Raw genomic sequence first — 23,941 nt, 5'->3', positions numbered from 1 at the left:
TGTAGACCAGGCTGGCCTCGAACTCAGAAATCCGCCTGCCTCTGCCTCCCGAGTGCTGGGATTAAAGGCGTGCGCCACCACGCCCGGCTGAACTTTTTTTTTTTTAATGTGGCAAGTAAAATTTTAATTGTTCTAGCTAGAAATAAGCATACATTACACAGATATAACACAGAAATATATTAGACAAAGGCGGCTATCATAAATTTCTCAACAACCAAAATAACATACCAGTTACTACTAGCACTATCCCATACATGGCTCCAACTCTTCCCTGTCCACTGTGCATCTGGATATTAGCTGATGGCTGAACTTGGTGTGGAGGATTAGACTGTCAGGTTGATGTGAGATGAGCCTTGTTCTTGGATGGACATGGAGTGCATGCACTTATTCAGTAGATCCTCTTCCTTTGTTTCTTCATTCATGCATGGTTGATAATCATTAGACGGAACTGGTAGCAAGAACAGTCTGCCTGGTCTTCTATCTAAAAATCTTCAGGGACTTGCATCTTGTTTTAGATGCATATCCAATTTTTAACCCATCTTTGTGTCTCAGGGGTCGCCAAAGGGAATGTATGATCATTTCAGGTGTTTCAGCTGCAATGCTCAGAGAGTCTTCTCTCTCCAGATGGTGTCTCCATGTAGTACAGGGGGGATGCTGTTTCTGTGAGCAGTGAGAGCTGATATGGCCTCTGTGGTGAGAGAAGACACCTGTCTTCTGTGACCGGTGATGAAATAGATGCATGTACTGCCTCTTCATTAAGGTCCTCAGATAGCTGGAGTTACAGATCTTAGCAATGATGCATACATAGCGCTTCTGGCCCAAGGTGAGTTCTGGATGCTTTAGAACAGATGCATCTGACATTGATTTGGGATATGAATTGTTTGGATTTGAGTAGTTTTCCATAACTCCTGCAGTTTGGCAATGTGTGAGGACACTGTGTGACCCTCCTTGATTCTGTCTGCTTTATGCTGCTTGACAGTGCCTTTGGAATTCTGGTGAGAAGAATGTCCACCTGATCCTTCGCTGCCTTCCGCCAGGGCCAAGGCGGGCGGTCCCACGACCCCAGGAAAACGGCTCGGCATGCGGTCCACACGCGTGCGCCACACCAGCTGTGAGTCCGTGGCCTCCGGCTCTCCCCTCTGACCCTGCTCAAGCGGCTCCTGGATGGTGCGGAGGAAGACCGGAGATCCTGGAGCTAAACCCAAGGTGGAGTAACCTCAGATAACCAGGCTCCTGCACCTTGGCATCTCTCTGTGACAAGGACGCGTCAGGGCAAATCCATACACACGCACCCTAAAGCAGTATTCTAGACCCTCAGAGGATCTGCAAACCTTGGCTTGTCATCCTATGAGTCAAACCCAAGAACCGGTGCTCTGACCCTGGGGCAGGGAGCATTACATGATCAGCTATCACCCAGGCAACTGCCTTTGCCAGAGGGTCAACAACAGCCTAGCTGAAAAAATTTTTAAAGACTTATTAAAAAAAAAAAAAAAGATAGAAAAAGCCAGCCATGGTGGCGCACACCTTTAATCCCAGCACTTGGGAGGCAGAGGTAGGCTAGGCTGATTTCTGAGTTCGAGGCTAGCCTGGTCTACAAAGTGAGTTCCAGGATAGCCAGAGCTATACAGAGAAACCCTGTTTCGAAAAACCAAAAAAAAAAAAAAAAATTATTTAAGCTAAGTACACTGTACTCAGAAGGCATCAGATCTCATTATAGATGGTTGTGAGCCACCATGTGGTTGCTGGGATTTGAACTCAGGACCTCTGGAAGAGCAGACAGTGCCCTTATCCTCTGAGCCATCTCTCCAGCCCACAGTTGTTTAAAGCATCAATTAGTAAAACAATTAATTGTGCACTTACTGTTGAAAGAACGTTCAGACTGCTTCCTGTACATTCCATTGCTTCTCACATGTATTTCATGTACAGCTGTCCCGCCAATTCTCAAATCTTCCATTGCTCTTACTAAGCTGACAGCTTCTGAAACTCACATTTACAACTCCTAGCCAGTGGCTCTCACCTATCCTAATGCTGTGAGCCTTTGATACAATTCCTAATGTTGTGGTGACGCCCCACCATAAAGTTATTTTTGTTACCACTTCACAACAGTAATTTTGCTATCATGATGAATCCTAATGTAAATATCTGATATGCAGGATGTCTGATATGTGACCCCAGTCGCGACCCATAGGTTGGGAACTAATACGGTCCAGGCCAAGGACTCACTCACTGACCAATACACCAAGCAGTAGGCAGCTGGATGGTAGCAAATGCTTCCTTCCACCCCTTCTGGAGACTTGAGGTGGTTAGCTGTTCCCAGCTGCTAAAATCTGAGCAGATTTCCTCTTATCACTGATTTGTCTGCTTTCATGATGAGGAAATGAATTATGTTCCAACCACAAACGTTAGAAAAAGGAGTAGAAAAAGATGGCTCAGAGGTTAAGAGCACTTACTGCTATTTCTTGTAAAGGACCCAAGTTTGGTTTCTAACACCTACATGGTGGCTCATACCCATGTATAACTCCACTTCCAGGGGATCTGACACCCTCTTCTGACTTCCACAGATACCACTCACATGTGTGGTGCACATACATTCATGAGGGCAGAACACTCATGCACATACAATAAATAAGTCTTTTTTTTTTTTTTTTTAAGAAGTGAGAGGCTGGAAAGAAGCTCACTTGCTGCTCTTGCAGAGGATCCAGATTTGGTTCCCAGCATCTGCATGGTGGCTCACACTGTTTGTAACTTGAGTTTCAGGGCATCTGGAACCTTCTTCTGACACACTTAGGTTCCTGAACACAGGTGATACACATACATTGCACACACACACACACAAATATATAATAAGTCAGTATTTTTACCTTTTTTTTTTTTTTTTTTTTTTGGTGGTTTTTCGAGACAGGGTTTCTCTGTGTAGCTCTGGCTGTCCTGGAACTCACTTTGTAGACCAGGCTGGCCTCGAACTCAGAAATCCACCTGCCTCTGCCTCCCGAGTGCTGGGATTAAAGGCGTGCGCCACCACGCCCGGCAAGTCAGTATTTTTAAAGAGACAAGTTACCAATGCTTGTCACTCAGATTTCATTATGTGAGAATTGTGGAGTAAACTGTAGCTCTCTGCTGACGTTACTATTATTACTACTATGGCTGCAGCATTGATTACATAGTACTGTGTATCAGGACTAGAATTCAGGGCCTTTGAGGCATGAGCTCTAACACTGAGCTAAAACCCCAGCCTTTAGGGGTTTTTTTTTGTTTGTTTGCTTGTTTTGTTTATGTTGCTGGGCACTGGTGGCACATGCCTTTAATCCCAGCACTCAGGCAGCAGAGGCAGACAGATCTCTGTGAGTTTGAGGCCAGCCTTGCTTACAGAGTGAGTTTCAGGGTGGCCAAAGCTACACAGAGAAAACTTGACTAGAAAAACTGAAGTTTTTTTTTTTTTTTTTTTTTTTTTTTGAGAAAGGGTTTCTGTATAGCCCTGGCTGTCCTGGAACTCACTCTGTAGACCAGGCTGGTCTCGAACTCAGAAATCTGCCTGCCTCTGCCTGCCAAGTGCTGGGATTAAAGGCATGAGCCACCACTGCCTGACAAAAATATTTTTTTTATGTTGATCAGGGCTTTGCTAAGTGGCCTTAAGGCTGGAATTTGTTATACTCCACCTGCAACCTCCCAACTAGCTGTGACCCCAGTTACATGCCACTATGCTCTGCAAACCAAAAGTATTTTAATGACGCAACTTTTGGGGGTGGGGCGCAGAACTAAGACAGAACCCAGGATTGTGCACGATAGCCAATTGCTTTACCACTGAGCTATATGCCCATCCGCAATGCAAGTATTAATAGTAACGTTTAGTGCAAAGGCAAGAGTAATGTGGGATAAAGTGCTCAGTTGGGTGAGATGTGGGGAATCCAGTGTAAACTGAGACTGTTCAAGGCAAAGTGGTAGGCACAGCCATCCCGGCTATGCTTCTCTTTGGATTCTTATCCCTTCAACATAGTCTTCAACACTTTCTTAGACTAACATCACAACGACAATGACAGTGACTAACTACTGACCCAGTTAATTACACGAGCTTCCTTCCAATGTTCTTTCTTCTAGCTTCTGGGGAGTTTTTGTCCCAATCTTGCTGTTCCTTTCTGTTCCCCATGTCTATATGTTAGTATCCCTCAGTGGTCCATTTGGACCCTGCTTCTATTCTCAATTGGCACTCTCCTTTTATGAGCCTGCATCTAGCTCTATGGCTTTTTGAAAAAAAATTTTATTTATTTATTATACATAAGTACACTGTAGCTGACTTCAGACACACCAGAAGAGGGTGTCAGATCTCATTACAGATGGTTGTGAGCCTTCGTGTGGTTGCTGGGATTTGAACGCAGGACCTTCAGAAGAGCAGTCAGTGCTCTTACTTGCAGAGCCATCTTGCCAGCCCTAGCTCTAAAATTCATTTTTCCTGGGGTCATAGAAATGGCTCATCAGTTAAGTGAACTAGGTGTTCTTGAGGAAGATCCAGGTTTGATTCCCAGCACCCATATGGCAACTTAAAACCGACTGCAATTCCAGCTCTAGGGAATCTAATATCCCCTTTGGCCTCCCAGAGCACTGTATGCACATTGTGCACTTACATGCTGATAAAACATTCAAATACATAATAACTTTTTTGGGCTTGTTTGATTTTTGAGTCAGGGTCTTTGTCAATGTTCTGGAACTCACTTTGTATGTTAACAAGCATTAACTATTATCTCTATAATACTTTTAGGATTTATTTTTACGTGTGTGTGTGTGTGTGTGCATCTTTGTGTGTGTGCGTGTGTGCGTGTGAGTGTAGTTACCTGGAGAGACCAGAGGTATCTAATCCCTTGGATCTGGAGTTATACGTGGTTGTAAGCTGCTTTCAGAATTCCAAAGGATCAGAAAATATTCTTTTTTTTTTTAAAGAAAATATTTATTTATTTATTTAATGTAAGTACACTGTAGCTGTTTTCAGACACTCTAGAAGATGGCATCAGATTTCATTACAGATGGTTGTGAGCCGCCATGTGGTTGCTGGGATTTGAACTCAGGACCTTTGGAAGAGCAGTCGGCGCTCTTAACCGCTGAGCCATCTCACCAGCCCCCCCCCCAGAAAATATTCTTAACTGCTAAGCCATCTCTCTAGCCACTATCCTATTTTTAATGTCATAAGAATCATAGCATTTGAAATTATTTTCTCTAATTACTCCTTACCAGCCTCCTAAATGAGACTAGAAGCTCCTTGAAATTAGAGCAATCCTGCTTAATTCATCACATTAGTCCTGGTCCATAAGAGGCGTTTTATAAACATTTGTTGAATTGGAAAAAAATGAGAGAAAGAGAGAGATGGAGGGAGGGAGGGAGAGGAAGGGAGAGAGGGAGGGAGAGAGGGGGAGGGAGAAAGAGAGAGCTGGGAGAAATGTAGGAAGTAGCTGTGTTGATTGAGGGTCCAGGTAGGGTAGAAATGACCTAATGGAGGTGCCTCCTGACAGCATACACTGCTGTGCCACAGAAGTTTCTCTCTTCTGCGGATGTGTCTCTTCTTGATTGAGGGTTTGATGGGCTCCTCAGATGGTGCACGCCTTTAATCCCAGCACTCAGGAGGCAGAGGCAGGTGGATTTCTGAGTTCAAGGCCAGCCTGGTCTACAAAGTGAGTTCCAGGACAGTCAGGGCTACACAGAGAAACCCTGTCTCGAAAAACAAAACAAAACCAAAATCAAAACAAAACAAAAAAGCATAAAATAATTCAGATTTTAAAAGGAACTAATTATATCAAGTATAACTATTTCAATCTTTGATGGTGTTTTAAATATAATTTTACTTTTTGCTTGTTTGCTTTACATTCTACTCACTGCTTTACTCCCAGTCACCCCTCCCACAATCCTTCCTCCCATGCTCCTTCTCCTCCTCTGAGCAGGTGAGGGTCCTCTGGATATCCTACCCCCTACCGCACTTCAAGTCTTTGCTAGCTAAACACATTCTCTCCCACTGAAGTCAGACAAGGCAGCCCAGCTAGAAGAATATATCCCACGGACAAGCAACAGCTTTTGGGATAGCCCCTGCTCCAATCGTTTGGGACCCACATGTATGTTCTTTGGATGGTGGTTCAGACTCTGAGAGCCCCAAAAGGGTCCAGGTTAGTTGACTCTGTTGGTCTTCCTTTGGAGTTCTTCCTTTCTCCTGTTCTTCCGTGAAAATCCCCAAGCTCAGTAAACTATTTGGTTGTGGATGTCTTTATCTGTCTGAGTCAGCTGCTACGTGGAACCTCTCAGAGAACAACCATACTTCTGTCTGCATGCATTATAGTGTCAGAGATTGGTGTTTGCCCATGGGATGGGTCTCCAGGTGGGCCAGTTATTAGTTGGCCATTCCTTCAGTCTGTACTCTTTCCCCTGGGCCTACATTTATTGTAGACTGGATAAATTTGGGTTGAAAGTTTTGTGGGTGGGTTAATGTCTCTATTGATCCACAGGTGTTCCTGACTGGCCCCAGGAAGTAGCCTCTTCAGGTTCCATATCACCAATGTTGTGAATCACAGTTAAAGTCACCCCCATTGATTCTTGGGTGCTTCCCTTATCCCAGGTCTCTGTCTCATCCTGGAGATGCCCCCCACCTCCCACTCCTGTCAGTTGCAGATTTCCATTCATTTTTATGGCCATCTGGCCATCCCCCTATCCTTCCCCACACCTGATTCTGAACACCCACTTCACCTCCCCATCCTTTCTCCCTCCAAGTCCTTTCTGTCCATCTGCCTCCTATGATAGTTTTATTCTACTTTCTAAGTGAGATTCAAGCATCCTTACTTGTGCCTTCCTTCTTGTTTAGCTTCTTTGGGTCTGTGGAGTGTAGCATGGGTATCCTGTACTTTATGTCTAATATCCACTTATAAGTGAGTACATACCATGCATGTCCATTTGGTTCTGGATTACCTCACTCAGGATGATATTCTTAAGATCCATCCATTTGCCTGCAAAATTATGGCGTTTTCATTGCCGCAATAGAAACCCAAACTAAGACAAGTAGCCATTTGTACAATATTAATTCTTCTGACCTATGAGCATGGGAGCACTTTTCATTTTTAGACTCTTCAACTTCTATCTTGAATGTTTAGAGTTTTCACTGTAGAGGTATTTAATTTTCTTGATTATTCCAAGGTATTTTTTAAGGTAATAGTGAAAGAAAATATTTCCTTGATTTCTTCCTCAGCAGTCTGATATTACCATATAGGAAGGCTACTGATTTTTGTATGCTTTTATAGGTATTTTTGTATGTTACTTTTATATTCTAACACTTGGCTGTTTTATGAGTTTTCTGGTACAGTCGTTAGGAACTCTCATGTAAGCAACAATGTTCATCTGTAAATAAGGGTGCTTTGGCTTCTTCCAAAACTTTTAGTAAGTAATCTTTAAGTACATCTTTCACATTTCTTTTTATGTGATTTATGATTTTCTAATATTTTTCCCTTTTGTGTGCACATGCATGTGCATGCATGTATGTGTGTGTGCATGCGTGCCTGCCTGCCTGCCCTTTTGTATGCACGTGCAAGTGGAAGCCTGAAATTGATGCTGAGAATCTTCTTCCATAGCTGCTTCATGGAAACAAGTGTGATGGTTTATATATGCTTGTCCCAGGGAGTATCCATATTAGGAAGTGTGGCCTTGTTGGAGTAGGTATGTCACTGAGGGCATTGGCTTAAGACCCTCACCCTAGCTGCAGTCTTCTATTTACCTCCAGAACAAGATATAGAACTCTCAGCTCCTCCTGCACCATGCCTGCCTGGATGCTGTCATGTTCCTGCCTTGATGATATTGGACTGAACCTCTGAACCTGTAAGCCAGCCCCAATTAAGTGCTGTGTTTTATAAGACTTGCATTGGTCGTGGTGCCTGTTCACAGCAGTAAAACCCTAACTAATATACAGGGTCACTCGGAGAAACTCAGAGCTTCCATTAAGACTAATCTCACTACCTAGGAATGCTGTCTGCTTTCCTGGAATTGGAGATGGCTATGACCACTAGGGGATCCAAACTCCAGTATGCTTGAAGATCAGTGTAGCAATATACTTTTGTTTAGTCTCCTATGACTATACTACCAAAAGATTAGTGCATTTTCTTCTGCTTATTTTTGGTGTTATTCATAATTTTCTTCTCTATTTCTGTGGTGTNTGNATTAGGTTGAATGATACAATGTGCTCATTAGGTNAACTTGTAATTTGTGACAGAGTGATGAAATCTTAAAATCTAAAACTTAGAAAACATGGACCATATCAGAACCATCCTTTTAAAAAGTTTTATTTCCTCCTATGGTGGTTTGAATATGCTTGGCCCAGGGAGTGGCACTATTAGGAGGTGTGGCCTTGCTGGAGTAGGTGTGGCCTTGTTGGAAAAAGTGTCTCACTGTTGGGGTGGGCTTTGAGACACTCCCACTAGCTGGCTGGAAGCCAGTCTTCTCCTGTTTGCCTTCAGAACGCTGAACTCTCAGCTCCTCCTGTGCCATGCCTGCCTGGGTACTGCCATGCTCCCACCTTGATGACAATGGACTGAACCTCGGAACCTGTACGCCAGCCCCGATTAAATGTTGTCCTTGTGAGAGTTGCCTTGGCATTGGTGTCTCTTCTCAGCAGTAAAACCTTAACTAAGACAGACACTGAGTTATAATTTTAATTTAAAATGTTTGAGATGCTGAGCTCTATCCTAGGTCCTTATGCACTTTAGGCGGATGTCCTAATACTGAGCTACTTGCAATTTTATTTATCCCACCTATCTTTAAAGGTACTAAAACATACCAAGTATGGAATTGTTGTTTTTCCAATGTTCATGTATTTCCTAATTTTTATATCTCTATGTGTGGAAAAGTGACCTTTCTATCCACTATCCTGGCTGATAATTTTCTCTTCCTCTGATGTCATCCAGGTGTTCTGGCTCCTGTTGCTGCTTCCGCATTGCTGGAGGACTGATCTCAATCAGTATAGGAGGTGAGCTGTGTCCTGTTTAAAATCATTCCTGAGTTCCTTTAACCTTTATGACAACTGTCAAACCTAGCTTCATCAGTCTCTCATCACGTATGCCTTTCTCTCCCATGCAGCACCCTTCGTAATCTCATTGTGTTAAGGGAGAGGAAATTCAGACAGGATATACCTCTGCATTACCACCGTGGGCAGCCTGAGGCATTCACCTTAGCTTTCAGAGGCCTGACTTGGGCCAAATGGGGAGTCATGGCTTGCATGCTGAAAAGAATTCCAGGTCTAGCCTGTACAATAAAGCAGAGTTGGTTATTTTCTTAAAGATTTTTAAATATAAGCTTGAATAGGAGAGTTAAAAAGAAAGGTACTTAGAGGGTGTACCAAGTGGGGGTACGTGTTTCCCAAGAAGGGGAAACAAGATATACTGGACTGTGTCTACAAGCTTCTCCAAGAAAGAGTAAGCAATTAGTTGTCTCAGCATTAGTCACATCCATCCATTTGATGGCTTGAGTTATATCTCAGGATGTTGCTAAGAAACCTTTTATATTCATTTCTTCCCTATTTGACAAGAGAGCTACAGGAGGTGGCTCCAGAGATGTATGGGGTGGAATTAGAATCCAATAAGGTAAACTCAGAAGCTGCAAGGGTCACACAGAGTATTTAGTACATGTCCTTCCTCGTCTAAAACTCACTTTCCATCCCCATCACAGCCCCCTCCCTCCTCTCTTCCCAGTCCTACCCTTATAAGTCCCTCCCCCATCGGCCCCTCACCTTCTTCTCACAGAAGGGGAGCCCCCCTCTTTTGAGTACTACCACACCCTGCCCTGGGGCATCTAGTCCCAGTAGGATTAGGCACTGAGGCCCAATCAGGCAGTACAGGTAGAGGGAAGGGGATCCAAAGGCAGGCAATAGAGTCAGAGACAGCTACTGCTTTACCAGTTAGAGGACCCACATGAAGACCAAGCTGCACATCTGTTGCAAATATGTAGGGAGCCTAAATTCAGTTCCTGCATGCTTGCTAGTTGGTGGCCCAGGCTCTGTGAGCTCCCATGGTCCCAGGTTAGTTGACTCTGTGGATCTTCTTGTGGTGTCTTTGACCCCTCCAACTTGTTCACTTCTATCCTGCACTCTTCCACAAGACTCTCCAGGCTCCGCCTGATGTTTGACTGTGGGTCTTTGCATCTGTTTCCATGTGCTGCCGGGTGAAACCTCTCAGAAGACAGTTATGCTAGGCTCCTGTCTGCAAGCATAGCAGAGTATCATTAATAGTGTCAGGGGATGGCTCTCTCCCATGGGGTGGATCTTAAGTTGGGGCAGTCATTAGTTGGCCATTCTCTTTTTAGGATGGGAAAGTTTTCTTCTATGATTTTGTTGAGAATATTTCAGGGCCTTGGAGCTGGGACTCTTCACCTTCTTCTATTCCTATTATTCTTAGGTTAGTTCTTTATATGGTATCCCAGATTTCCTGGATATTTTGTGTCAGGAATTTTAAAGATTTAACATTTTCTTTGACTGATGTATCAGTTTCTTCATTGTATCTTCTATGTCTGAGGTTCTCTTTTCCATCCCCTTTGTTCTGTTGGTGATGCTCACATCTGTTGTTCCTGTTCTTTTCCCTAGGTTTCCCAACCCCAGAATTTCCTCAATTTGTGTTTTCTTTATTGCTTCTATTTCCACTTCCAGGTCTTACACAGTTTTATTAATTTTCTTCACCTGTTTAGTTGTATCTTCCTGTATGTCTATAAGAGATTTATTTGTTTCTTCTTTGAAGATCTCTATATATTTGATTGTATTTTCCAGTATTTCTTTAAAAATATATTCATTTCCTCTTTAAAGGCCTCTATCATCTTTATAAGATTGATTTAAGGCTTGCTGTAGTGGGTAGCTGTGTTTTGGAGGTGTCATATTGCCAGGGCTCTTGTTGATTGTGTTCTGCCTTCCATCCCTTGCAGAGTTATCTGCTGTGTCTCTGGGGTTTAAACCTAGCTCAACCAGAAAACAGGATCCCTTTCACGGTTCCACACCTTTCGCCGTCTGGATTGTGTTAGTCCCTGTTTTTTCCTGTTGTCATAGGTATTGAGATGGGGGTGAACCTCCAAGGTCCTGTTGTGGCAGGCCCTTGATTCTGGACTTGAAGTTCTGTATGTTTCAGGATCCGGGTCTGTAAGGTTCAGAAGGCCCAGGTCAGATGAAGGTGGTAGGAGAGGTGGTGGAAGACTGGAGGTCCCCTAGGATAGCAGGCTGCTCAGGGCTGCTTGGCTTGCCCCAGAGGACTCAGCCAGCAGGGAAGAGGGTTGGTGGAAGGGAAACTAACCTGTATGGTTCAGGATCCACAGGTCTGATGAAGGTGTGGGGAGAGGTGGCAGGAGAATGGAGGTTCCCACTGGGATAGCAGGCTGCTCAGCTATTTTTAAAAAAATTTTATATGTATTGGTGTTTTGCCAGCATGTGTGTCTGTGTGAAGGTGTCAGATTCCTTGGAACTGGAGTCACGGTGATAAGCTGCCTTGTGGGGTGCTGGGAATTCAACCTGTGTCTATTAGATGAAAAGTCAGTGCTCTTAACCACTGAGCCATTTCTCCAGTCCCAGCTATATAAATTCTTAATAAGAATGCCAGGCACAATGGCACACACTTTTTAAAACATTCAGGAGGCAGAGGCAGAGGGGGAGGGGGAGGAGGAGAAGGAGAGGGAGTGGGGAGGAGGAGAAGGAGAGGGGAGNGGGGAGGAGGAGAAGGAGAGGGGAGGGGGAGAGGGGAGGGGGAGAGGGGAGAGGGAGAGAGAGGGGAGGGGGAGCGGGAGGGGGAGAGGGAGGGGGAGGATCTCTGAGTTAGAGGCCAGCCTACACAGAGTTCCAGGACAGCAGGGCTATGTAGAAAGACCTGCCCCCCCCCAAATTTTTTTAATTAAAAATATGTGATATAAAGGGTAGACATGGTGGCTCATGTCTATAACTGAAGCACTTAAGAGGCAGGAGCAGAGAATTATTACAAATTAAATATTAAATTTGGCAACTGTCTTAATTACTTTTCTGTTACCATGACAAAACATTGTGACCAAGGCAACTTATAGACAAACACATTTAATGTGGCTTACACTTTTAGAGGGTGAGCCCAGCCCATGACCATCATGAGGCAGGGGAGCATTACAGGTAGGCATGGCACTGGAGTACAAGGCAGAGACAGTGAACTAAGAATAGTGTGAACTGGGCTGGCGAGATGGCTCAGCAGGTAAGAGTACTAACTGCTCTCCCAGAGGTCCTGAGTTCAAATCTGAGCGACCACATGGTAGCTCACAGCCACTAGTAACTGAGATCTGACTCCCTCTTCTGTTGCATCTGAAGACAGCTACAGTGTACTTATGCATAATAATAAATAAATCTCTGGGCTGGAGCAAGCAGGACCAACCAGAGCGAGCAGAGGTCCTAAAAGTGCAATTCCCAACAATGACATGAAGGCTCACAACCATCTGTACAGCTACAGTGTACTCATATACATAAAATAAAATAAATAAATCTTTAAGAAAAAAAAAGAATGGTGTGAGCTTTTGGAAATTTAAAGCCCACCCCTGATGGACATCCTCCTCCAATGAGGTCACACTTCCTAATCCTCCCCCTCCCACCTGGAGATCAAGCACTTGAATATATGAGCCTATGGGGGGGGGCATTCTCATTCAAACCACTACATTTACATAGCAAGTTCTAGGCCAGCCAGGGCTACATAGAGCAACCCATCTCAAGAAATGTGTGATATAACACAGTGACTGTGTTTCTCTGTTAACATATTAAAAACCAAGATCTAAAGGAGAATTTAGAAAGTAATAGACCAAGTGTTGATAATGTAGCTCAATCAATGGTAAAGTGCTTGCCAGCATGCATACGGCTCTAGGTTCAATTCCCAGCACAGAATAAAAGATATATAAGTGGACAGGTATAAATGTGGGTAAAGTCGAAAAGTTTAGAAAGGAGACCAAGAGAGGGTAATACTAAGGATGAGGAAGGAAGGTGGGTGAAAGGACATATGGGATATGAGAAAAGAAAAAAGCAGGTTAGGGGGAGCTAGAAGGAGAAACATTGGTAGCAAGGGGTGGAGGAGATGAGGTGACAAAGAACCACATGAACATACTTTATTGGAAAATGTCATAGTGATATCTAATACACTATATGATGATTAAACAATTAAAACACCAGAGAGTAATAATCCTAAAGGACTGGGCAACACAAACCGTGTTTCAGGAGATCCACAATAATAATAATAATTGTGATACAAAACAGAGTGTAGTAGTGGATGCCTTTAATCCCAGCACTAGGGAGGCTGAGGCAAGTGTATCTATGTGAGTTCAAGGACAGCCTGGTCTATACAGCCACTTTCATGCCAGTCAGGACTACATAGTGAGATCCTGCCTCTAAAGCAAAGCACCAACAAAAATAATTGTGAAAAACACAAAAGTGGGTTCACAACTAGTGGTGATGGTTCAGGTGCTTACTAAGTGCTGAGCTTTGTGTCATGATTTAAGGAAATCCCAAATTTCGGTTGGAGGTTAGTTTAGAGCAGTGGTTCTCAACTTGTAGGTCTCAACACCGTTAGGGATTGAAGGACCCTTTCATGGGGTCGCATACCAGATATCCTGCATATCTGATAGTACGATAATTAACTGTAGCAAATTTACCATTATGGAGTAGCAACGAAAACAATGTCATGGTTGGGGGTCACCACAATATGAGGAAGTGTATTGTGATGGTTTGAATATGCTTGGCCCAGGGAATGGCACTCTTAGCAGGTATGGCCTTGGAGTACGTGTGTCACTGTGAGTGTGGGCTTTAATACTCTAGTCCTAGCTTCCTGGAAGTGAGTATTCTGCAAGCAGCCTTCAGATGAAGATGTAGAACTCTCAGCTCCTCCTGTGCCATGCCTGCCTGAGTGCTGCCATGCTCCTGCCTTGATAATAATGGACTAAACCTCTAGAGAACCTGTAAGGCAGCCCCAATTAAATGTTGTGCTTTATAAGACTTGCCTTGGTCATGGTGTCTGTTCACAGCAGTATAAACCCTAAGACATATATTAAAGGGTCTCAGTTATAGGAAGGCTGAGAACTACTGCTTTAGACGATTATGCTCTGTTTTCCTTTCGCATTGTGTACATCCCCTGAATTCTATCTCTAGATGCTGAGAGAGGCATTCACGTCCTTTGCCAGTCCATCCTCTGCTGGGTTCTCAAGTAGACCTTGCAGAAGAAGCATTGGTAACATTATTTCTGTTCCTCAGGGTTCTTCTCTTCTTTTTTTTTTTTTTTTTTTGGTTTTTTTTTCGAGACAGGGTTTCTCTGTGTAGTCCTGGCTGTCCTGGAACTCACTCTGTAGACCAGGCTGGCCTCGAACTCAGAAATCCGCCTGCCTCTGCCTCCCAAGTGCTGGGATTAAAGTCGTGCGCCACCACGCCCCGGCGGGTTCTTCTCTTATAGTCCTTTCTCTATTGTGTCTCCTCAGCACTTAATGGATGAGGCACACCAAGTGATTGTGACTCTCTGGTATGTTCAAGAAAAGTCTGTTACACGTGTCTTTACAGCATGTGCCACAGGTTCCTTTCTTACTGAGCTTGTTATTTCTGTCTTCAGAGTCTGACAGAGGTGAGTGCTGAGAGGAAACTCTCTTCCTCCAGTTTGCAACAGCAAGGGTGCTGCATCTAGCCCTGAGGAGTGTGGTCCACTTCCTTTGTCAGTCCATCCTCTGCTGGGTTCTCAAGTAGAGCTTGAAGAAGGAGCATTGCTAATGCTTGGTAACCACGCTCAAACCCAGAGATTCTGGTGAAAATATAGAAGGGGTGTGGTGGTTAACAAGCAGAAACAAACACCATGCAGGAATTGAGGGAGACACTGTGTGAAGCCCTGCCTTTGTCTTCCCACTGAGACAAGTGGCAACACTCACCAGCACTGTCCTGTGGATTTGGCCCAGGCCTCATTGATCTGGTGCTGAAGTTCAGCTTTTTTTTTTTTTCTTCATCTCTTCATCTGGCTCCCCACTCTTCCCTCTCATAGTGATTAATCTCTAAACACACTCAATTCACACCTTAAATTCCACCTCAGTGTCTGCTTTTATAAAGCCAAACTTGTGACAGGCCATGCCCTGACATCTAGGAATGTCTTCCTTCTTTTCTATTAATGTCCACAAAACACCATGGCCAAGGCAACTTATAAGAGAAAGCATCTAATCTGGGGCTTACAATTCTAGGAGGCTTAGTCTATGACCATGATGGTGGAGAGAATGGCAGCAGGCCATTGCAGGCATGGCATTAGAGCAGTAGAAGAGCTTCCATCTGATCCATATGTATGTATGTGCATATATACTATATACTATATCTATCTATCTATCTATCTATCTATCTATCTATCTAGAGAATACTCACTGGGACTGATATATATTGGATATTTTATTTATTGACATTTCATATGTTATCCCCTTTCCTGGTTTCCCCTCTGGAAATCCCCTATTACATCCCCTCACCCACCCCCTGCTTCTATGAGGGTGCTCTCCCACCCCCTCCCTGTCCTGGCATTCCCCTACACTGGGGCATAGAGCCTTCACAGGACCAAGGGCCTCTCCTCTCATTGATGTCCCACAAGGCCATCCTCTGCTACATATGTGACAGGAGCCATGGGTCCCTCCATGTGTACTCTTTGGTTGGTGGTTTAGTCCCTGGGAGCTCTGGGGGTACTGGTTAGTTCATATTGTTGTTCTTACTATGGGGCTGCAAATCCCTTCAGGTCCTTCAGTCCTTTCTCTAACTCCTCCATTGGGGACCCTATGTTCAGTCTAATGGTTGGCTGAGAGCCTCTACTTCTGTATTTGTCAGGCACTGGCAGAGCCTCTCAGGAGACAGCTATAACAGGCTACTGTCAGCAAGCGCTTTTTGGCATCTGCAGTAGTGTCAAGTTTGGTGTCTGTATATGGGATGGATCCCTAGGTGGGGCAGTCTCTGGATGACCTTTCCTTCAGTCTCTGCTCCAAACTTTGTGTCTGTATCTCCTCCCATGGATATTTTTGTTCCCCCTTCTAAGAAGAACCAAAGTATCTACACTGTTGTCTTCCTTCTTGAGCTTCATGTGGTCTGTGAATTGTATCTTGGGCATTCTGAACTTTTGGGCTAATATCCACTTATCAGTGAGTACATACCATGTGTGTTCTTTTGAGATTGGGTTACCTCACTCAGGATTTTCTAGTTCTATCTATTTGCCTAAGAACTTCATAAATTCATTGTTTTTAATAGCTGAGTAGTACTCCATTGTGTAAATGTATCACATTGTCGGTATCCATTCCTTTGTTGAGGGACATCTGGGTTCTTTCCAGCTTCTGGCTATTATACATACGGCTGCTATGAACATAGTGGAGCATGGGTCCTTATTGCATGATGGAACATCTGGGTATATGCCCAGGAGAGTAGTATATCTGGATCCTCAGGTAGTACTAGGCATGGGTTTTTGAAACTCCAAAGCCTACTCCCATTGACACACCTCCTCCAACAAGGAGACATCTTTTAATCCTTCCAAAATAGTTCACTAATTTGGGACCAAATATTCATCCATACAAGCACATGGGGCTATTCTTATCTAAACCAGCACAGGGAGCTCAACTTCACCATCTGTTGTCTGGGATGCTACCTCTAGGCAAGCTTACTTGCTTCCCTGAAACTCAGTGGGAAGAAGTCAGGTCTCCCACAACAACCTGTATATTTGGTAGTCATGCTTCACCCATGAGGTCCCAAAATAACAAAAATGTCTCCATGTTTCGATCCAGGGGGCATGAAGCAGGGGAAAGCTTCATGGAGTGGACTGGATTGGGGAGGAACCCTCAGAAGGAGGGCAGGAACTAATTCCAGCTGAGTCTTGTGTCTCAGGGTATCTGCTAGGAACTTTGTTACTTCATTTCATTTAATACTCTGCTCACAATGATACTACAAGATAGATAGCACTGCCACCAATGATAATGACAAAATAAAATAAGTACTACTTACTTCATAGTACCATATATCAGGTACCATTCCAACCTATCAACACTATCCCTTTTATCTTGTTTGACTCGTAAAAGTCCTCAAAGATGGGGCAACTTTCACTCTGATGACACTCACTAACTAGCCCCTCCCAATCCCCAACCCCATACCCACATAAACTGGAACCTTCTAGTTCTTTGGAAAGTTAGTTATGTCAAATGATGTTTTGCTGGGGCACGCAGGTGAAAGGACGTCTTGTTAAGGCAAACACGTGAAAGGACACTTGATGAAGGAGTATAAATATGCCCCCACAGAGCAGTGGGAGATGAGCAGTAAGCCTTGGTTTGGTTTGCTTCGCCTTGCTATTCTTCGCTAAAGACACGCATGCATTGGTTCACCTTACACAGTGCTGTTGAGCTGAGCTGGTGATAACGCTGCCATTGAGAGAAACTCACCCAAGAATGGCTCATGAGGTTCCTGCAGCAGCTTGCCACCTCTGTGGCCTCTCCTAAAGCCAGATGAAGAGCCTGGCAGTTTCTTCAGGATTGAACTACAGCTGCCTGGCATCTGCCTGCTTAGAGGACTGGTCTGCAGCTGCTGAGTCAGGTTGATGTTTACTACAGGACTGAACTGCTGCCAAAGAAGATCAAGCTTGTCCCCAAAGAACTATTGCTGAACAGGTCCACTTCCCCCTATTCTAATAACTTTTGTCTTCCACTCCCTCTTGCTCGGTGGTGGGCTAGAGGAGAGGTTGAACCCTATTAAAAGTAGGTTGCAAAAAATTCATGCCTACAGGTGGCACCCAACATGGCTTAGGCATAATGGGTAACTGCTTTTTTGTTGTTTGCTTTTCAATTCATTTTCTATTCTTGTTTTTTTACAGTACTACTGTCTTGCATGCAGGTGAAGCCCCAGACCTTGTGTATGGTTGGAGATGGTGTCCATTGTCACTGTCCCCTGTTCCATGTCAGTGTTTAGATCTGTGGCAGGAAGGGAGCAGCCAACAGGCTCCACACAACTCAAGGACTGAAGGAGTGGACCAGGCTTTCTGTCCTGGGGACATTGTTTCTCCACACCTTGCCAGGACCCATGGCAGAAATGGTCCTGAGGCCTTTGCTGAAGGTGTTTCCTTGATCCCATTTCCTCATTTCTTGGGTCTTTGATGCCAGGGTGAGCATCAGTGATGCTCAGCTGTCTCTGTCCTCGCTGTGCCCATATGCACCCAGCTGGCTCAGAGAGGAGGCACCAGGTGTCTGGGGTGTAGGGTTGGCCACCTTTCTGCTCTCAGGGGCACCAGTGGCAGGCACCCGGACCTGCTCTGAGCCCCTGCTAGCCTCCGTCATTACCTTCTTTGTTACAACCAAGTCTGCCAACTGTGCTTTGCTGCACAGGGCCTCTGTTTTTCCTCTTGGTCTTTGGTACCTTGTCGAGGATGGCTGTGGGGTTGGGTCTTAAAGCTGCCTGTGGTCGGGAAGGTGGAGCCTCATCCTCTGAGTCAGAGTCCTCCGGAAGCCTTCAATGACGAGCCTCCTCCAGCAAGGCCTCTGTCTCCTGCTCTTCTTCCTCCTCCTACTGCTGTCACCACTGCTCCTGAGACAGGTGGTGTTGCCGCAGCATGGCCTCAAAGTCCACGTGCGCCTGCCCTGCCGCCGGTTCAGGTCTCTTGCAGGTTTTCTAGCACTTCCATCTCCAGCTTGGAGTCCTTTGTCTGGATCTCTAGGAACTTCATGGGGTTGTTCAGTTCCTCATCCTCTCACTCCTTCTGCACGCACTTCTCCTCCTCTTCCAGAAGCTTCGGGGCCTGAAGTTGCGCATGGTCCCGTGCTCCAAGGTGTAATCTGTGTTCTCTGGTCTGTGTTGAAGATGATCTCGGCCAAGCAGCATGTGCATTTGATGTAAAATCGGAAGATTGGCAGGCCCAGTTATGCCTCGTTCTGGACTGTTTCCTTTTGTGTGTTGAACTTCTTCCCCTTGTGGATGTATTCTCCACATGTCTTACACCTCATGTTGAAGGGGGCCATCAGCTGCACCACATACTGCCGGTCCTTTGGTAGCTTGAGTTTCGGGATCTTCGCTGAGTCAAAGTCAGGTGGGTAGTGTTTGTTTAAAACTTTCCGTTCCAACATCTTCTCTTCCTGTTCAATGAACAAGTGAAGAAGCTGTTCTCTTAGTCCTCGTGGAGTTTCTCCAATCACAGTAACTCTGCTTCTAATGAGGTAGAGAAACAGCAGATTATGAGGGGTTAGCCATGTTGCTTAAAGAAAATTGGCGAGATGGCAGCTACTGTCGCTGGGGTGGTCTCCTACTCTGTTCCCCGTGGCGTTTTCTGTTTTTGCTTTGTACTGTTCACATATACTATTCTGAAAACGTTTGGAGGGAAAGCTGAAAACTCAGAAGGTTCACTCAATTCTCTGCTAGAAAAGATTGCAGAGTTGGCTATGCACGTAGAGAGTTTGCGACTAGAGGTCGGAATGCTTGGGAAGCAAAAAGAGCCTGGGGGAGCAGGATAACATAGTTCAGGCATATATTGCACGATGAAAAATAGGCTGGAAGGTAAAGTGCCACCTGCCCTGCTCCACTTACAGTCACTTCCAGGTGCCCAAAGCACCTCGGTGAGACAAGGCGGCACAGACACAAAGGGTTAATGCGCAACCGAGTACACCACCAGAGGATTTGCAAGCCAACTTCAGCCTTCCTAGTCCTTGTCCAGCATATGTCTGCTAATGATGGTATTCCTGTCTATAATGAACTGATCTGGCATCAAATAGAAATGCTAGATTTAAAGCATTTTAAAGAGTCTATTGTTTTGTATGGGTTACATTCCCTCTTGTCAAAGTTATTTATAACTGGGCTACACAGCATAGGGTGATCCCATAAGATTGGAAGGGATTGGTGTCAGCTGTTCTAGAAGCTGGCCAACAATTACAATGGTTGACCTGGTGGAGGCACAAAGTCACAAATAGCATGATGTAATTTAGCAAGAGGAATAAATGTTACCAAAGACCCATCTACTTGGTGAAGAGCGTTATGCTGACTTACAAGAACAAATCAGATCTTATGATGGTGTAAACTGAACAATGTCATGTTGCCACTTTATTTGGTTGAGGAACCTGGGAAAAATCCATCTCCTTTACTAAAATAATACAGGATTCTGGAGAAGCTTTTACACGATTCTTACAGAGGTTGAGTTCAGCTGTGAATAGAACCATATCAGACCCTGAATCCAGTCACTGATAGTAATATTGGCCTTTGAGAATGTAAACACTGAATGTGAGAGCATTCAGATCATTTAAAGCATGTGGAGCCCCTACAGATGAATGGATAAGGGAAACAACTGATATTGGTGCTCAGGGAGGGCACCCTGAGGATGCCAATATCATATGGCAAATTGTAGCTAGAGATATCAGAAATCAAAATGCTCGATGCTTTAATTGTGATCAATTTGGTCATTTCTAAAGAAGTCATAAGGCTAAAAGATCCAGAGCCCAAAAAGACAGGTACATTGATTTTAGAGAATACGGTAATCAGAGAAGTGAACAAGCTGGTTCTGGTTACAATGAGTCACAAAGGCTTCCAAGGTATTATAGTCGCTGTGGAACAGGCAAACATTGGTCAGAGGACTGCTGATCTAAGACATACGAGTTAACCTCTTGCCACTGGGAAAAGAACCAAGTGACCTGTCAGCTCTCAAGGCCCCACAATAAGATCTGTTTTCCTTTGGTCAGTCAGGAGGTACCAAGCAGAAAAGAAAATTAGGTATTCCTGATCTTATCCATACTATAGAAGGAAGTGCAGCTTTAGATCTGGCTACAGATACCTCTTTTACATTATCCCCAAAAGTTGAATGTCATAAGTTAACCACTGGTGTGTATTGTATGCTCCCTTTCCTTCAGCAACAGTGGGAATAATCTTGGAAAGAAGTGGATTAACTTCTCAAGGATTTATTGTCTTCCCAGTTGTAGTAGATGGAGATAGCAAGGAAGAAATAAAAAAACATAGAAAATGTAAAAAAGGAGATGCAATTTAAAGCAGGGGATAGATTGCTCAATTGTTCTTTCTTTACATTAAGGGGCAATGCCACTCTAATACAACAAACAGGAGCTTTTGGGAGTATTAGGAAACGTGTTCTGACAAACAATGGTCAATGATCAGAGACCCAAATTAATGTTACCAATGAATGGTGTGGACATAGAAATGTTGGTGGATACAGGAACTGATGTTAGGATGCTTTCCCAAAAGTCTTGGAACCTAGATTGGCCACTTCAGAATGTTTACACACAATTTATAGGAATTGGTAAATTATCACAAATAAGACAAAGTGTTCCATGGATTACCTGTGTGGGACTGGAAGGGCAAACAGGGAAGTTGTATTAGTCAGGGTTCTCTGGACTCATAGAACTCATGGATAGTCTCTATATTGTAAGGGAATTTGTTGTGATGACTTACAGTCTCTAGTCCAACTAATGGGCAGCTGTGGATGGGAAGTCCAATAGTCTAGTAGTTGCTCAGTCCCACGAGGCTAGTTGTTTCACCTGGTCTTCTGCAGAAGTAGATTCTAACACATGTTCTGGCAAGTAAATGCAAACAGAGAACTGTGAATTCCCCCTTCTTCCAATGTCCTTATGTAAGTCTCCAGCAGAAGGTGTGGCCCAGATTAAAGGTGTGTGCCACCACTCCTGGATCTGGAACTTGTTTTGTCTTAGAATGACCTTGAACTCAGCTATCTCCTTGCCTCAGTCTCCTGGGATTAAAGGCCTGTACTACCTTGCCCGGGCCTAAGCTTTTCATGGTACTCTGCTTCATGATCTCCGTGTTCCATGATCATTCAGGTCAGAAACTTGTCTTCCAGCCTTTTGATCTGGATCACACGTGAACCCTCCAATTCTGGACTTTAGTTCATTCCAGATATAGTCAAGTTGACAACCACGACTAACCATTACAGAAGTTGAGACCTTATGTGGCTGATAGACCCATAAACTTATGGGCAAGGGATCTTTTACAACAATGGTATACTCAAATTAATATTCCTGCAATTCTGGGGAGAGCAAACAAGGAAATTAGAGGTATTATGGTAGCTGATCCTGGGGAAGGTATTGATACATGTGGTAGGGAACAATTGTAAGCTGTTCCCTTGGTCAAAAAACAAGACATCACAGGGATTAAATTTCCAAATTTATAAAAGGGGCCACAACTGACATACCAACAGCCTTGCCCCTAAAATAGTTATCAAACCAACATTTGTGGTAAAAGCAGTGGTCCATAACAAAGGAAAAATTACAGGCACTTGAACAACTGGTACAAGGACAGCTGGAGGCTTGACATGTAGACGAGTCTACCAGCCCATATAGACTCCCCTGTGTTTGTTGTAACAAAAAAAAGGTAAATGGAGAATGATAACAGTTTTAAGAGCAATTAATAAGGTGATTCAACCAATTGGGTCCTTTAAAGCCTGTACTTCCTTTACCATTTTTGCTACTAAAATCATGGCCTATAATAATAATTGACTTGAAAGATTGCTTTGCTCAATACCCTTGCATGAGAAAGACAGAGAAAGGTTTTCTTTCTCAGTACTTACTTGGACTAATAGTTATCCACTAAAGAGACACCACTGGAATGGGAATGTTAAATAGTCCAACTTTATGTCAGTATTTTGTGCATCAACCATTAGAAATTATTCATAAGCAATACCCTCAGTCTATCATTTATCATTATATGGATGACATTCTGTTGGCTGATTCTGACAGAGATGTTTTAGAGAATATGTTTATGGTAACACAAAAAATTCTGCCATGCTGCAGTTTGCAGATTGCTCCAGAAAAAATAGGAAGAGGAGATTCACTTTGTTATCTGGGTTATAAAATCAGCCAACAAAAAATTCGACCACAAAAGGTACAGATGCATAGGAAACTAAATAAAACAAAATTAAAAAATGAATATGGGAGATATTAACCGACTAAGGTCTATAACTGGATTAAGTTGTAGTATGAGTTAAGTAATTTGCTTCAAATATTACAAGGAGATTCAAATTTAACAGTCCAAGATATCTAACAGATGAAGCAAAAAAAATTCAGTCTTGTAGAATAAAGTCTGCAAGAGGTATATGCAGATGTAATTGATCCTAAACTTGACTGTATTCTGGTCATTTTACCTTCAACTCATTCTCCTACTGGGCTCATTATGCAAAAAGAAGACAGTATTATGGAATGGATTTTCTTAGTTCATAAACAAAGGAAAAATTAAAGAATATATATTTATAATTTCTGAATTATGAAAGGTAGAATATGACTATATCAATTGTCAGGAACAGATCCAGCTAAAATTGTAGTACCTCTTTCAAATGCTGAAATTATGCAATTATGGGTGATCAGTGAGGATTAGCAAAAAGCTTTTAGTAACTACTTGGGTGAAATTAATAATAAATATCTAAAACATGCAGTTTATTAAAAGAACTAATTACATTCTTCTACATATTATAAAGATAACAGCAATTCCAGAGGTACCAACTTTTTATACTGCTGCAAACAAGATGGGGATGACAGATTATAGGTCAGATGAAATAAATAAGGTGGTCAAAAGTCTGTATACATCAGTTTAAAAGTCAGAATTGTATATTATCCTCATGGTATTAGATTATGCTGAACCTCTTAACATAATTACTGATTCTTTGTATGTAGAAGGAGTTGTTTGGCATATAGAGACTGCTGAATTTGTACCTGATAATTCCAAATTAACTTTGTTATTTATACAATTACAACAGGTCATCAAAAGTAGAAATTATCCATTATATATTACGCATATTCGGTCTCATACAGGTTTTCCTGGTCCATTAGCTCAAGGAAATGATCAAATTGACAAATTAATAGGGAATGTGTTAGAAGCCTCCAAATTTCATGAAAACATCATATTAATGGGAAAGGTTTAAAGAAAGTGTTTTCCACCACTTGACAACAAGCCAAAGAAATAACTTAAAATGTCCTACATGTCCTCTATACA

At 43.4% G+C, this 23,941-nt stretch overlaps 2 pseudogenes; both read right to left on the bottom strand.

The window, feature by feature from the left end:
• Nucleotides 1–323: 323 nt before the first annotated feature.
• Nucleotides 324–1,082, bottom strand: LOC110286142 (annotated as a pseudogene).
• A 17,053-nt stretch (nucleotides 1,083–18,135) lies between these two features.
• On the bottom strand, nucleotides 18,136–19,074 carry LOC110286144 (annotated as a pseudogene).
• Nucleotides 19,075–23,941: the final 4,867 nt, after the last annotated feature.

Source organism: Mus caroli, chromosome X (assembly GCF_900094665.2).
Source record: "Mus caroli chromosome X, CAROLI_EIJ_v1.1, whole genome shotgun sequence".
Taxonomy (NCBI): domain Eukaryota; kingdom Metazoa; phylum Chordata; class Mammalia; order Rodentia; family Muridae; genus Mus; species Mus caroli.
The sequence above is the reverse complement of the archived record's forward strand: the minus strand, read 5'-3'. Positions and strand labels throughout refer to the sequence as shown.